At 40.2% G+C, this 16,558-nt stretch overlaps 1 protein-coding gene across 1 annotated transcript in view; it reads right to left on the reverse strand.

Annotated features, from left to right (window-relative positions):
* PPFIA2 (PPFI scaffold protein A2) overlaps nt 1-3,368 on the reverse strand; it is a 474,850-nt gene extending 471,482 nt beyond the window's left edge. The window contains exon 1 of the mRNA XM_007457669.1: nt 3,350-3,368. The gene's annotated coding sequence lies outside the window, so the exon portion shown is untranslated. The remainder of the gene's footprint in view (nt 1-3,349) is intronic.
* Between the last annotated feature and the right edge of the window lie 13,190 nt (nt 3,369-16,558).

Raw genomic sequence — 16,558 nt, forward strand, 5'->3', positions numbered from 1 at the left:
CAGAACAGATGCCATAAATTACATTAGCTAATGTAGCAACTTCACATCCTAACTGCTAATCAGGAGTCAGTCATAAAATAAATGAACTGTTCAGAATATTTTTAAATTATTTATTTAAAATAGAAAACACAGACATTAAGATGTAACATTGACCTGTTGTGTAGCATTTTAAAAATCAGAAATTATCTTATTTTCTCTTTTCTATCTTATGTTTAAAAAAAAATCAAATCCATCTCAATTTCAGTTGTACTGAGGCCAGGAGCTGTTAATTAGAGGGCTTGTTTTTGCAGAGGTCTGATGTGGAGAAAGGCTGGTTTGGCTGTTGATCCTGGAGCATTCTTTGGTTTTATAATACATTGTCAATTCATTTTTCTGCCTACATATTCCTGTCCTTGGGGAAAGTATTTCTGGTGATATTTTCAAATAAAATATCAAGATTTAACAGCTCAGTAGTTAATTATTTTTTATGATTCCTGATATAAATTGGGTTACTGAGGAGAGAATTCAATTATCTATGAATAATTTGGTCAGGGCCCACTGAAAACCAGGAGAAACTTTTTAAAAGATAAAGTATTTTGTGACTGATAGCCTATACAAAAGAATTAAGGCGGTGGTAAATTTTAGAACAATTCAAGGTTATGCTTTGAATTATTGCTCATCATTCAAAACACTGGGCTCCCTGAAGACAAGAACTTGAATTGTTCAATTTCTTATTCACCCTAAAATATAGAGCAGAGTAGATATATAGGACGTATTTAAACACAAACTCACAACACACACATGCACACACTCACACTGATACATTTGATATTATTGTTAACCACTTAATGGATGAAAATATATTTTTTGATTTTTTTTTAACCTGAATTTCATTCAAACAATATCACAAAGGTGGAAAAGATGAGACTCTTTTCGAACTGTTACAAATTTTCTTTACATTAATTAAAAAGGAATTGGAAAACAAACAAAAAATGTTCCAACACATTTAAATATTTAAAGCAATTAGTTCACATACCATGCATAAAATCCACACACTGAACAGCTGTGTCATTCTGAGAAATCATTATAAGGAGCCAGTGTGTTTCTTTTTGACATTTAAGGTTAAAACAAAATACTGGGAGAGGAGATGGTAGCACAGTGACAAGCTGTGCCAAAACACTTGTAAGGTTTAAATTTAAGGTTAAACATTTTCAAAACTGTATTTTAAATCATATCCTTCCTGAAGAAAGCTATTAGCCTGCCTCTACTCTGAATTACTTATAACAACTTTAAATTCCAAGGAAAAACATAACTGTAGTGATTACCTCAGCTACAGTTTTCTTCTGAATATTCTACCCTAATTCTAACAAACATCATCACCGTGAGACATCAGACATTCACAAACTTCAGGCTCTTAGATCAGTATAAAAGTTGGTCTTTGATTTAGTTAGTTGAAAGGTGCTATGATGGAATTTAGAAAATCTACACTCAAAAGAACTTGATTCAATTCTACTCCCAAGGCATGTGAACCAGAGCAGGTCACTTCATGTCTCCCAACTTCAGTTTTCTCTTCTGTAAAGTAGGAATAATAATGCAAGCGTTTATTTTAGCAAGCCTATTGTAGGGGTCCAATAGGATACCTGACTGAGAACAGATTGTTAATTAATAAAGGACTATTACAAATTCAAGTATTTATTTCTATTATAAAATGACCAACATTCATCTTTGCAGAAAGAGTATTTTACCTTTATGATTCATTCTGCTTCCATGCCTAAAGGTTTAATTCCAATGGGTGCTCTAAACTTTTCAAATTTAATTGAAAAAAAAAATCAAGCTATGCAAAAGTTACTTAGGAAATAAGATGAATACATGCTTCTTTTTCCTCACAGTCAACCCAAATAAGTAAATCTAAAGTCTTCTCATCAAAATTAGAAGGAAAAAATTTGTCTGCAAAAAATAAGGCCACTTTCATGAGCTTAGTTTCTTGCAATGAAACAGAATCTTGAGATTCTAATATAAATTACAAAATAGTTGTATATTCCTTAAAATATAGTATAACTTATTTCCTAAATGCATTTTTAGGTATTAAAAGCAATTAAAAATCTGTATTCAATGTAAGTGTCAAACACTCTTACAGAATGGATGAAATCTGAAGCAACTTGCATAGTACAGAAGGCTGTGGTCATTCAACCTCTAGTCTATTTCATATACCACTTTTAACTTTTAGAATCATTTTCAATATTAAAAACTGCAGTGTACCACATAATTACTGAAAAACCAGAAAGGGCATACTAACAATCTGCTTTGATATTTGTCTTTTCGTCATCCCCTCCCCAAAGTCAATTGATATATGGATTATGTTATACTCTTCTAGATGTTGATGCCCCTTTTCATTAAATTACTGAAAGTTTCAAGGTCTAGTTAGAGACATTATTTTATTGTGAAAAGAAACAAAACAAAACAAAACACCTAGCTGGTTTAATTATCTCAGTGCTTAAATTTAGCTTGAAGAATTTTATACCAGGAAAACCAACTCCCTTTTTCTTAGCACATAACCTTGATTGTCTTCTAAATCCCTCAGATTTCAAAATAAAAGTTTTGAATGCCCACTGGAGTCATTACCCAAGGGCTTTCAAGATCCAGTTTCTTAGCAATATGTGCTGTTCAAACAGTACCTATTCAGATATGACAGTGCTACAAAAGGCTTTTTTTCTGTCAATGAATCACTTTATTCAAACAGATCTTTAGGATTTAGATCCTACTAGAGAAAAAGATGTAATTATTCTCTGTAGTCAGTTTCTTCTGCAAAGATTTAGTCTTAAGAACTGACCTATCTCCACCTCAGTTAACCCACGAGGAATAATTCGGTGAGAGAAATCCTAGCCATTGTCTGATTACATTACATGAATATTCCTCCTCCTAGTTAACTCTTTGAAGTCCCCTGTCCTCAGGAAATATTATTAACCCCTTTAATGGAAGCATTTTGCACTTTCTTTACCCCAGTTAATTTACAGCTGGCCAAAGAGCCTGCACACACCATACGGCGGGCTGGACAGTTCTCTCTCAGCCACACCCCCCCCCTCCGCCACCACCCTGAAGAAGTTGACTTCATGATTTCTGCACCAAAACTGTTCATCCTGCCCAACAGGAGACATCCAAGTAGGGAGGAGGTAGAGAAACAGGAGAAGGGAGAGGTTGGGGGTGGAAAGCAAGAGGTACGGAACAGTGATTGACAAGGAGGGAATCTGCATCTCATCTTCCCTGGGGGCGGGGTGGGGCCAGGGTGGTGGTGGTGGTGGGTGGGGGAAGGGGTAAAAAAAATGAAGCCGGGGCGGGGGGGAACCGTGTAACTCAAATACAGTTTCTGTACCTAATGTCTGTAATTTCGGGTCCTGCTTCTTCAATTGATCACTGACAACCGCAGTCTCCGGCTTGACGAGCGGGGAGGCTCACACCCGGCACTCGTGGACCATTCCCCTAGCAACGCAAGGAGAAAGGTAGCTTAGACAGTCGGGTGCCCCGGCGTCCTCTGGAACGTGCCCCGGCTGGGTGGCGTGGCAGCAGCTCGGCATCTTTCCGCGGCTCCGTCAGCAGCCAAAAGGAGAAGCGTCCATCGGAAAAATGGCATATTACAAATTTTGCTTTGGGAAGCAGAGCTCGGTTCAGACCATTGTCAAAGGGAGGAGAGGGGGAGGCGGCTCTTAAAGCAGCAGCGGCCCGATTGCCCGAGCAGCCGCAGCTCCCCGCGTGCTGCTGGAGACCCGGGGAGCCGGCAAGTGGGGACTGGGTTTGACTTGTAGAAACTGAACCAAGCGACGCTGCTCTCCCTCCGCCACCGGGCCACCCAGAGTGTGGCCCCGAAACCTGAGCTTTGGGGAAAGGTGTGAGGACTATCTGGAAGGGAATTTCTCCAGCCAGTCACCCACCCGGAGCCCCTCTGAAGTTTATGGCTACCGCCAAGGAGTTGGAAAGCTAAAGGGAAGCGAGTCCCCAGGGACGCGAGAAGCAGGGCAGGTCCCCTCCTGGCCCCCTGCCTATTTCCAAGCTAGGGTGTCTTATTTCACCTAAAAGAGGTGTTTCTTCTGCAGAAAGGCGAGCAGCCAGACCCCCTACACCCAGCTTCGCCTCCTAGCCTCTTTGTAAGCCTCTTTGCTGGCATCAGTTGGCCCGGAGAAGCAACCTGCTGGGCGCCGGTGCGGATGCTGTAGCATCTTCTCTCCTTGCTTGCCTTGTGCTGTTGCCGCTGCTGCTCCTCCTCCTCTGTCCCTCCACCCCCCCCCCCCACCACACCTGTCTTCCCTTCTACACACCGGTCATCTCTCCACACATGCACACCCATCTCTCCCTCCACATAAACACACACACACGTGTCTCTCCCTTTACACTTCCCTGTCTCTCCCTCCACCCCAACACATCACTCTGCACACACACACAAATCGGTTTCTCCCTCCACCCCCTCCTCATCCTCTACCTACACATTCCTCCCCTCTCCCCCTGCATACCCACCCCCAGTCTCTCCTCACACAAACACATATACTCACACCCATCTCGCCCTCCACCCCACTGCTGCTCCAACCACAGTCATACCCCCGTCTCTATACACACACCCCTGTCTCTGCATGTGTGCACACAAACACCCCAGTGTCTCCAACACACATGGATACACAGACCCACACTGCAGGGCGGGGGGGTGTAACTCAAATACAGTTTCTGTACCTAATGTCTGTAATTTCGGGTCCTGCTTCTTCAATTGATCACTGACAACCGCAGTCTCCGGCTTGACGAGCGGGGAGGCTCACACCCGGCACTCGTGGACCATTCCCCTAGCAACGCAAGGAGAAAGGTAGCTTAGACAGTCGGGTGCCCCGGCGTCCTCTGGAACGTGCCCCGGCTGGGTGGCGTGGCAGCAGCTCGGCATCTTTCCGCGGCTCCGTCAGCAGCCAAAAGGAGAAGCGTCCATCGGAAAAATGGCATATTACAAATTTTGCTTTGGGAAGCAGAGCTCGGTTCAGACCATTGTCAAAGGGAGGAGAGGGGGAGGCGGCTCTTAAAGCAGCAGCGGCCCGATTGCCCGAGCAGCCGCAGCTCCCCGCGTGCTGCTGGAGACCCGGGGAGCCGGCAAGTGGGGACTGGGTTTGACTTGTAGAAACTGAACCAAGCGACGCTGCTCTCCCTCCGCCACCGGGCCACCCAGAGTGTGGCCCCGAAACCTGAGCTTTGGGGAAAGGTGTGAGGACTATCTGGAAGGGAATTTCTCCAGCCAGTCACCCACCCGGAGCCCCTCTGAAGTTTATGGCTACCGCCAAGGAGTTGGAAAGCTAAAGGGAAGCGAGTCCCCAGGGACGCGAGAAGCAGGGCAGGTCCCCTCCTGGCCCCCTGCCTATTTCCAAGCTAGGGTGTCTTATTTCACCTAAAAGAGGTGTTTCTTCTGCAGAAAGGCGAGCAGCCAGACCCCCTACACCCAGCTTCGCCTCCTAGCCTCTTTGTAAGCCTCTTTGCTGGCATCAGTTGGCCCGGAGAAGCAACCTGCTGGGCGCCGGTGCGGATGCTGTAGCATCTTCTCTCCTTGCTTGCCTTGTGCTGTTGCCGCTGCTGCTCCTCCTCCTCTGTCCCTCCACCCCCCCCCCCCACCACACCTGTCTTCCCTTCTACACACCGGTCATCTCTCCACACATGCACACCCATCTCTCCCTCCACATAAACACACACACACGTGTCTCTCCCTTTACACTTCCCTGTCTCTCCCTCCACCCCAACACATCACTCTGCACACACACACAAATCGGTTTCTCCCTCCACCCCCTCCTCATCCTCTACCTACACATTCCTCCCCTCTCCCCCTGCATACCCACCCCCAGTCTCTCCTCACACAAACACATATACTCACACCCATCTCGCCCTCCACCCCCCCCCCACCCACTCCTTGGCAGCCACCACCTCCTCTTCCTCTGAAACTAGGGCTTCCCCTGGAAGCTGCTGCAGTGGTTTCCACCGGCCCTTAAATAAATTCTGAAGTAATCACGTCTTTGCTCTCCTCACGCACACGCGCTCGCGGATACACACGACTTCCCCAAAGCCGCTGCCGGCTGGCGCTGGTCCCAGTGCCCCCGGCGAAAGCAAGAACTGGGGATGGGCAGGTGTGAGAAGGGGGTACATTCTTCCTCGCCCGGGCTTCCCACACACAAAGGTCTCTACAGGAAGGCGTGTGTTGGCCCGCACTGCTGGGGACGGGAACAGGCTTGGGGATCTTTTGGCTCTCTGGCCTTCCGTGCTTGTCATTTCTTTAAGCGGCTTCCTTCTCCCAGGACCAGGGCATGGAAGTCTTGGTTGTAGAGACCTGAGTCAATCTAGGGTGTGGCGGAATCTGTCACTTCTCATTACCTCTCCAGCTCTTTTCCATCCATTGCTTTGGCAATGAGAACTGTATGTTAAGTACTCCTTGCCCGAGTAAATTTCAGCTTTGAGCAAAGTCTGCTCCCTTGATCTTTTCCAGTTTCCCCATTCCTATACACCACTTTAGGTATTCTCCTTTCTTTCTGCCTCTGCTGCCCATTCATATAGACCCATCAGGAATAGGGAAGAAGCAGAAGACAAAACCACTACCTACTCTAAGCAAAAAGGAAAGGTTTCAGTAAGGGAAATTAAGACATCCTAGTTTTAGTGAAAAGGAAGATGGTATGCAAGAGGGAATTGGGAGAAGGGTTCAACATTGAGCATAATTTGGAAGTTAGTACAAATATCCTCATGAGGTAGTGCAATAAACCCAAAAGGTATGTTTCACTTTTGTGTAAAACAAATAGTTCAAAGCTAACTATAGAAATAGTATTCAAACACCAGCTCACTTACATTAAGTTCAGTATTCAGGAAACAGACTATTTTATTTTGGGGGCAGCATTTAATTAAGTTAATGACCTCACAGTAGAATGTGAGCTCAAGCTCACATATTTACCCTCATCTCTTCTAGACTGTTATTCAAATTCTGCATCACAACATAAACCTATTTAAATTAAGTATAAGAGTAATATAAAGATTCATTAGATGTCAACTGGAGCACTATTTCTCAAACATAATGTGCATATAGATCACCCATGGATCTTGTTATATTGTTGATTCTGATTCACTAGGACTGGGGTGGACCCTGAGATTCTGCACCTATAACAACTACCAAATGAAACCACATTTTGCATAACAAGTATCTAGATCACCCAATTAAGCTACCATTTAATGTTGACTTAAATACTCTTTTTTTTCTTTTTTTTCTTTTTTGCTGTACGCGGGCCTCTCACTGTTGTGGCCTCTCCCTTTGCAGAGCACAGGCTCCAGACGTGCAGGCTCAGCGGCCATGGCTCACGGGCCCAGTCGCTCCGCGGCATGTGGGATCCTCCCGGACCGGGGCATAAACCCGCGTCCCCTGCATAGAAGGCGGACTCTCAACCACTGCGCCAACAGGGAAGCTCGACTTAAGTACTCTTAACCACAGGAAAACTCGTTAAGTCACGAGGCATCCCAGTTCATTTTCATATAGATCTAATTTAATAATAGCTTTATCATACTAATCATATATCAGTACTCATAACTTTCACTCTCTGGAATTCCCCAGAAGACATAAAATGTTATTTAAACCTCAGAAACCTTATTTTTAAAGACAGTTGAAATGTCTCTTTGTATAAGATTTCCTTCCTTATTAAACCTTGGTTCTAATTTCCTTGGTAATCAACATTTGCCAAGTACAGCCTCAAATGTTGTTAGTATTTCCAAGGAAAGTCTTGATATGCCTGACTCCTATTCATATATCAAATAGAAGTATTAATTCTAAATATAATACCCACATATAATTGACACAACAGAGTTAAAAGCTACCTGAGAGTTGATATCACAGAAAGGAACAGTTTGATAATGGATGGCAGGAAACAGTCATGGAGTAAAGAGTATTTTAGTAAGAAGAAATATTCTTCATGGTCATTCTCTGCTTAGAAACTATGTATTCTCACATTCTCACCCTTAACACCGCTGCGAAGAGTGTAAATAATGTTTAGGCAGTGTAGTCATCCCCTACACCAGTTCTTCTAGTTTGGTGGATCTCAAGTTTAGTAAGCAAGAGAATCTCTAGAGGGCTTGTTACAGCACAGATTTCTGGGCCCCATGCCTAGAGTTTCAGATTCAGTAGGTCTGTGATATGGCCAGAGAATTTGCATTTCTAGTAAGTTCCCAGGTAATAGAATACTGTTAGGTCAGGAATCCCACTTTGAGAACACTAAATAAATAAATCTGAAGAAATTTGGGAACAAAATAAGTACAGAACAAGAAAACAGCTGATATTTTGCAGTTAAGGCAAAAAGGTCTCCCAAACAAATATAAAACGAATTTTTATGCTGAGGTTATCTTCTACTCCTAATGATTTTTGATAGCCAAGGATCAATGATTAAGATGAAATATGCTAGAACAGACTGTATAGCACAGAGAACTCCACTCACTGCTCTATGGTGACCTAAATGGGAAGGAAATCCAGGAAGAGGGGATACATGTATACGTGTGGCTGATTCACTTTGCTGTACAGCAGAAACTAACAACATTGTAAAGCAGCTATACTCCCATTTAAAAAAAAAAGATGAAATATGCTTATCTTCTAAAAAGTCATCTAGGTTTAGGCAGAGGTAGTGGAACCCACCTCTTTTATTAGTTTTAGTGCCTAACATCAATGAAAAAATATAATCCATAGAGGCATACAGTATCACTAGGCACACCTACTAATTCTTTTTATATTTGAAATAAATATATTTCCATGCAGTAAATAAATAAATAAATATATTTGAAATAAAATGTGCACATTTTATTTCAAATGTGGTCTTTTTGTCTATATGCTCTTTTAAGGGGAGCATGTCATACAACTACTCTCATTTTTACTATGGTGGCCAGCCCTTCCATCTCTTTAGATATTCTGAATATCACATGGTATATTAGTAACATAATATAGTAATAATAATAAAAAGCACTGTTCTATTTAAACCAAGGACGATTTTTTATGTCAAGGTAAAGTGTACTAAGATCAGATGCCAAAGAAAATGAGTAATTAAGTATGGACCATGACAGTAACAAAGATTCAGTAAGTGTCAGTAAGTTGCCTTTTAAGTGCAAATATAATTTTGAAGCAAAATAAAGCAAATATTTATAGTTGTAATAGACATTTTACTTTCAATGTCACCTCATTTCAGCTATAGAGTTAACCGTTTATGAAAATATTTTGCCTATATTCACAACAGTTTTATTAACTGTTATGAGGATTATTCATATTCTGTTATTAATGTTAACATTATTGAAACAAATTACATTTTCTTATTTTGCTTACTGACATTATGCTTACTGTTGAATTTAAAATTTAAGATGGGTTTGAATAGATAATTTAATAACTCCCATCATACATTTTACCTACCTATAGTTTTCTGGGAACATGAAATTTATTTTATTTCCATTAAAAAATTAGGCCATGTGGGGCTTCCCTGGTGGCGCAGTGGTTGAGAGTCCGCCTGCCGATGTAGGGGACACGGGTTCGTGCCCCGGTCCAGGAGGATCCCACATGCCGCGGAGCGGCTGAGCCTGTGAGCCATGGCCGCCGAGCCTGCGCCTCCGGAGCCTGCGCATCCGGAGCCTGTGCTCCGCAACGGGAGAGGCCACAGCAGTGAGGCCCACGTACCACAAAAAAAAAAAAAAAAAAATTAGGCCATGTAATATTATTACACTGTATTATTTAGAGCAGGCAACAAAACAATCCCACATAAATAATGGGTCACAAAGCCAACTGAAATTTATTTTTTACTTTTTCAATATTCCAAGATGAGAATTGGTGAGTGGGCTGCTTTTTTCCATGCAGTAATTTAGAGTCCTTTCTTGTCTGATCTCTACCATTTCCTTGGGTTTTGAACCCAGATGGTGGGAGAAGCAGCATACCCACTTCTAAAATCCTTGGTTCAGAAGTGAAACATACTTTTCTCATATGCCACTGGTGAGAATAACTCACATGGCACCATTCCAATTACAAGAGAGCCTAGGAAAGTAGTCTAGCCTTAAGGCCAGAAGAAGAATAAAGAGGATATTGGTAAAAACTCATCCAGTTTCTCTCACATACTGTTTGTGAAAGTGATAGTGGAGATAAAAAGTATGTAGACAATATGTTTAAACTTTCTGTTATGTGTACATTTAAAAAACTAAATTAAATGCAATTAATTGGAATCAATGGTCATACAATTAGTACCCAATTCTGTCACAGATAGTAAGCATTGTTTATTATATAGGTTTCATGTAACTTGTTGCATTTATGCTACACATTATTCTTTTTACCTGTCTAAAAAAGCAGACTGTAGAATATGAAAGTTATATAAGCACATAGTTGCTGATTCTTGTGCTTCCACACAAATGTATAAGTATCAATTCTCACAAAATAAATTTTGTAAAAGGCTACATTAATCAGCCTTTATCTATGCATTTATATGAGATTACTGTAATATGTAGCAATTTGACAAGTAGTCACAGGGATTTCAATTTATAACTAAGGAAGCTTAGTGTTCTAGAGGAGCAAAAACTTAGTTATTTTTTGAAATCAAAGTGTAATAAGAGAAGACAAGTTTCAGAGAATTTTATTATGCATCATTCAGTGTCTAACATCAAATCGAAGAGCAATATGAGGGCACTGAAAACAAATAAATTAGAACAGTGATGCCTTATGAAATAACTTTTTCTCCTTTTTAAAGGAAAAATAATATTTCATGGGAAAAATCTATATTCCTCTTTAGACTACTATGAGGTAAAATATTAAAGAAACATTCTAAATATATTTAGCAGTTGTTTTTATCTAGAGAGGAGATTTATTCTAACACAAAGCCCCATAATAAAGATTTTAATTTTTGCTTCTGCTCCAATTCAGAGAGCTATGCTTTGGAATTAAAGAATCATGGAATTTTATGCTGGGAGTTTTAATATAACTCCAGTCTTACAGATGAGTACTCAGTAGTACTAATTCCTGGGTTTTCTAGCTCAAGTACCTGAAGAAACTAGGCAGGTACAGCTTGACTTTTGATATCTACGTTTTGACTTTTCCTATTAAATATAAATCTTCCAGAACTTGACTCAGACTTATTTATGATTACCTATCTACTTTGATCATTGGTATCTATGATACTAATCCAGTTATTTCTTTGAATCAATTGGCAACACAAATAAACTGCATGAAGTTGAGATCAGTGATCACTGCTGTTCTTTGGATGAGAAATCATGGGAAAAAATAATCACCAATGTGAAAATTAGCTTTTCCTTAGTGTTCACCATTTAAAGACATGTGCAAGCAGTTATGGATAGTAAATTAAATGATGAAAATAACTGATATGGGTAATCCTCATTTTAGATAGTTTAAAGATTCACAGAGCAATGAAGAATACAAATGTATGCTTTAGAAAGAATATGAATAGGGCTTCCCTGGTGGCGCAGTGGTTGAGAGTCCACCTGCCGATGCAGGGGACACGGGTTCGTGCCCCGGTCTGGGAAGATCCCACATGCTGCGGAGCGGCTGGGCCCGTGAGCCATGGCCGCTGGGCCTGCGCGTCTGGAGCCTGTGCTCCGCGATGGGAGAGGCCAAGACAGTGAGAGGCCCGCATACCACAAAAAAAAAAAAAAAAAGAAAGAATATGAATAGAAGACAGCATCTTCAATACTAAGAATAATTTAATAATAAGTCCTAGATAGTTGAAGTCATGTAGAAAACGCTCTTCAAAATGACAGTTACGTGTAATGTCTTTAGCAATTGAGTCTTATATTCTGCTCAGTCTTAAATCGGGTGGACTCAAGTTCATAGCCCATGAATATGGAGGGTGAGATGTGGAAGGGAGTTCAAGACCATGTGGGGAAATGGCAAGTGTTTTAGTATTTATTACTGAGTAAAAAATTATTCCACCACTTAGTAATTTAAAACAACAGTCATTTTCTTATTTATTATGGTATCAGTTGGTCAGGAATTTGGAAAGTGCTCACATGGGTAGTTCTGGCTTGGAATTCCTCACGTGGTTGTAGTGTGACGGTGGCTAGATCTGGAAGAGGGGAGGTGTAGGCAGCTAAAGCAGCTGGGGCTGACAGGGGAGATCTCTTTTTCTCTCTCTAATCCCATGGCTTCTTTTTGTAATATTGCTAAATAGAATGATTTGGGCTTCCTTACAACATGGCAGCCTAAGGGCAGTCAGATATCACACCAAAGTCAAAAGAAATAGTGAACAAGACAGAAGCTCCTTCACTTTTTATGACCTAGCTTTTAAGCTCACATAGTGTCAATTCCACCATAACTCTATTATTGGATGACAGTCACAAGCCAACTTGGTTTCATGGGGAAGAAATATAGACCCCCACCTCTCAATGGGAGAAGCATCAAAAGTCACATGGTAAGAAGAGTATTCTTGAAGCCATTTTTGGCAAATACAGTCAACCACACCATCTACCTTTGTGAGATGTACAGTTGCTATTAAAACTATTCAGTTATATTAGATGAATAAATTTGTGGTTTGCAAAATGTAGGCAGATGTTTTACATATAAAATGTTTTAAGAATAGATTAGTAACTGGTAAGTAAAATGTTTGTTAGACATGGGCAGAATTCATGGGAATTGCTAAGTATAAAATAAACAATAGACAGAATAAGATGGAAAGATCAGAGATATTTAATGCTCATGAAACATCTGGGTACAATATATTTATAATATGTAAATATATGTAAGAACAAATATACAAGAGTCTCTAAGTATTCAGGATACACAAGATACACATGAAAATTATCATTCATGAAGTCTTTATTTGGCCACCCATTGGTGACTTCATTTATCACCCTATATGCCTTCTGCCCAAGTAACACATATAAAATCCATAGCTGTCCGTTAGGCTAATAGGAGAGCTAGAAATATTGGCTAGGTGTATTTGTCCCTGCATCTCTCTAGTAGAACAAGTGTGTGTCATTTACCCAGAGCATCTTCTGCCTTTTTACCCCCAGCTCAAACTTTAACTCTGGCCTTTGTAACCACATCATCAGTGAGGACGGTTGATATAGCAGAAAGAGGAACAGGACATTTGAACATAGATTGCCCCAGCATTCAGATAGTGTGATCCTTCCCCACTGCACCTTATCCCATCAGTGTTAACATATCTTATCTCTTTTCCCTTGTTTTTGTGTGTTTTTAACAGACTTGATAAAATGAGTGATTTGACTATTTTCATTTGTTTTGTGAGCTTTTCAATTCCATGACCTCTGATATACATTGCTGGTAATGTACTTTGAGGCTCCCATTGCCTCAAGGTGATGTCCCATACGACACTTTATCTTGGGAAGGGAAATTTTGGGTCCTTTATAACCCCAAATATTTTTTCTGGTGTTATCTCTCTGGATTCGGCTCACAACAAAAACAAAGAAACAAAAAACAGCAACAATAACAAAAACCCTGATACTAACCAAGTGCCAGCCTACTGGATGTTCTCTGAAATCTTATTCAGCCACAGAATGCAAAATCATCTCACAGATATGTATGTTGTGGCAGACAACTATCATCAAATAATGCCAAACTGTAACTGGGTCCAGGTTAGGTTTGTATAGGGAAACCATAACTGGACTCCTGGCAAGCTGGTGTTAAAGTCTCATTAGGATCCTTTGAGTAATCTTCAAATTATGAAAACTGGCACATTATATAATTAAATTTATTTTAGTAATCATTTTAACATGGGTAGTAAATATTTGTTGTGGTGTACATCAGTGTTTTATTTTCATTTAATTTCCCAGTGAATTTTAGAGTTTTGGGGTTGTAAAATGGGTCTTTGGGTATTGAAACTTATTTTATAATATTATACATTTGTAAATAAGTGTTTTATTCATAATTTTAGGTGTCCGTGCATCATCTAGGAACCAGCTGTGTAGGGAGTCAGAAGTCACACAATATGACAAGAGATATGATGGAGGTGATATAGGAGCACAGAAAAGAACCATCTAATCTACTTATGGGAGATCAGAGCTGAGGATGAGAAGTGTTTTCTAAATAAGTCTGTGAATAAATAGTGTGAAAATGTAACAGCAAGGGCAAATAACCAGAGTCAGATAACCTATAGCTTGCATAGGAAACAGGGGAAAGTGCCCATTTGGCTACTGTGTAGAGATAGACTGAAAGAAAAGAATGAAAATCTAAGCACTATATGTGAAAGAACATGTAAATCTTGTTAGAGCTTAAAATTTATTGAGGGGAATAGGAAGCCTAGGAAAGTTTTAAATCAAGAAAAGTTAGATCACATTTTGGAAAGGACAGGATAAAAATTGGGAACTAAGAAAGAAAGCAATAGGTAAGATATGAATATTGAACCATCCTTCAGTGGGATATGAAGCAGGCAGGAGTGCATTTCAGTGAAAACAGAATGAATTCACTTTTGATCATGTATTTTTGGGGTTTGTTTGTTTTTGTTTTTGTTTTTACAACTTTATTGGAGTATAATTGCTTTACAATGGTGTGTTAGTTTCTGCTTTATAACAAAGTGAATCAGTTATACATATACATATGTTCCCATATCTCTTCCCTCTTGCATCTCCCTCCCCCCCACCCTCCCTATCCCACCCCTCCAGGCGGTCACAAAGCACTGAGCTGCTCTCTCTGTGCTATGGGGCTGCTTCCCACTAGCTATCTACCTTACGTTTGGTAGTGTATATATGTCCATGCCTCTCTCACTTTGTCACAGCTTACCCTTCCCCCTCCCCATATCCTCAAGTCCATTCTCTAGTAGGTCTTTATTCCTGTCTTACCCCTAGGTTCTTCATGACATTTTTTTTTTCTTAAATTCCATATACATGTGTTAGCATACAGTATTTGTCTTTCTCTCTCTGACTTACTTCACTCTGTATGACAGACTCTAGATCTATCCACCTCATTACAAATAGCTCAATTTCGTTTCTTTTTATGGCTTAGTAATATTCCATTGTATATATGTGCCACATCTTCTTTATCCATTCATCTGATGATGGACACTTAGGTTGTTTCCATCTCTGGGCTATTGTAAATAGAGCTGCAATGAACATTTTGGTACATGACTCTTTTTGAATTAAGGTTTTCTCAGAGTATATGCCCAGTAGTGGGATTGCTGGGTCATATGGTAGTTCTAGTTTTAGTTTTTTAAGGAACCTCCATACTGTTCTCCACAGTGGCTGTATCAATTTACATTCCCACCAGCAGTGCAAGAGGGTTCCCTTTTCTCCACACCCTCTCCAGCATTTATTGTTTCTAGATTTTTTGATGATGGCCATTCTGACTGGTGTGAGATGATATCTCATTGTAGTTTTGATTTGCATTTCTCTAATGATTAATGATGTTGAGCATTCTTTCATGTGTTTGTTGGCAGTCTGTATATCTTCTTTGGAGAAATGTCTATTTAGGTCTTCTGCCCATTTTGCCCATTTTTTGATTGGGTTGTTTGTTTTTTTGTTATTGAGCTGCTTATAAATGTTGGAGATTAATCCTTTGTCAGGTGCTTCATTTACAAATATTTTCTCCCATTCTGAGGGTTGTCTTTTGGTCTTGTTTATGGTTTCCTTTGCTGTGCAAAAGCTTTGAAGTTTCATTAGGTCCCATTTGTTTATTTTTGTTTTTATTTCCATTTCTCTAGGAGGTGGGTCAAAAAGGATCTTGCTGTGATTTATGTCATAGAGTGTTCTGCCTATGTTTTCCTCTAAGAGTTTGATAGTTTCTGGCCTTACATTTAGGTCTTTAATCCATTTTGAGCTTATTTTTGTGTATGGTGTTAGGGAGTGATCTAATCTCATACTTTTACATGTACCTGTCCAGTTTTCCCAGCACCACTTATTGAAGAGGCTGTCCTTTCTCCACTGTACATTCCTGCCTCCTTTATCAAAGATAAGGTGACCACATGTGCGTGGGTTTATCTCTGGGCTTTCTATCCTGTTCCATTGATCTATATTTCTGTTTTTGTGCCAGTACCATACTGTCTTGATTACTGTAGCTTTGTAGTATAGTCTGAAGTCCAGAAGCCTGATTCCTCCAGCTCCGTTTTTCTTTGTCAAGAATGCTTTGGCTCTTTGGGGTCTTTTGTATTTCCATACAAATTGTGAAATTTTTGGTTCTAGTTCTGTGAAAAATGCCAGTGGTAGTTTGATAGGGATTGCATTGAATTTGTAGATTGCTTTGGGTAGTAGAGTCATTTTTACAATGTTGATTCTTCCAATCCAAGAACATGGTATATCTCTCCATCTATTTGTATCATCTTTAATTTCTTTTTGTTATATGACGGTGAGCCATCCAATTAGAGATATTCAAAAGGAGTTGGAAATGCTAATCTATCAAATGAGAAATCTGGGCCTATGATAAATGTTTGGAAATCATTAGTGACATTTGAAACAATGGAAGTGAACAATATTGACAATGAAGAGAGTATAGAATTAGACAAGATGGGGGTAGGGTCACAGAACCTCATTTAACACAAATATTTAGGAAATAATTCTAACAAGAAATATGCAGAGACAAGAGAGGAAAATAGGAGGGTATATGTCACGGATACCAGGGAAA

This window comes from Lipotes vexillifer, unplaced genomic scaffold, assembly GCF_000442215.2.
Source record: "Lipotes vexillifer unplaced genomic scaffold, Lipotes_vexillifer_v1.1 scaffold117, whole genome shotgun sequence".
NCBI lineage: Eukaryota > Metazoa > Chordata > Mammalia > Artiodactyla > Lipotidae > Lipotes > Lipotes vexillifer.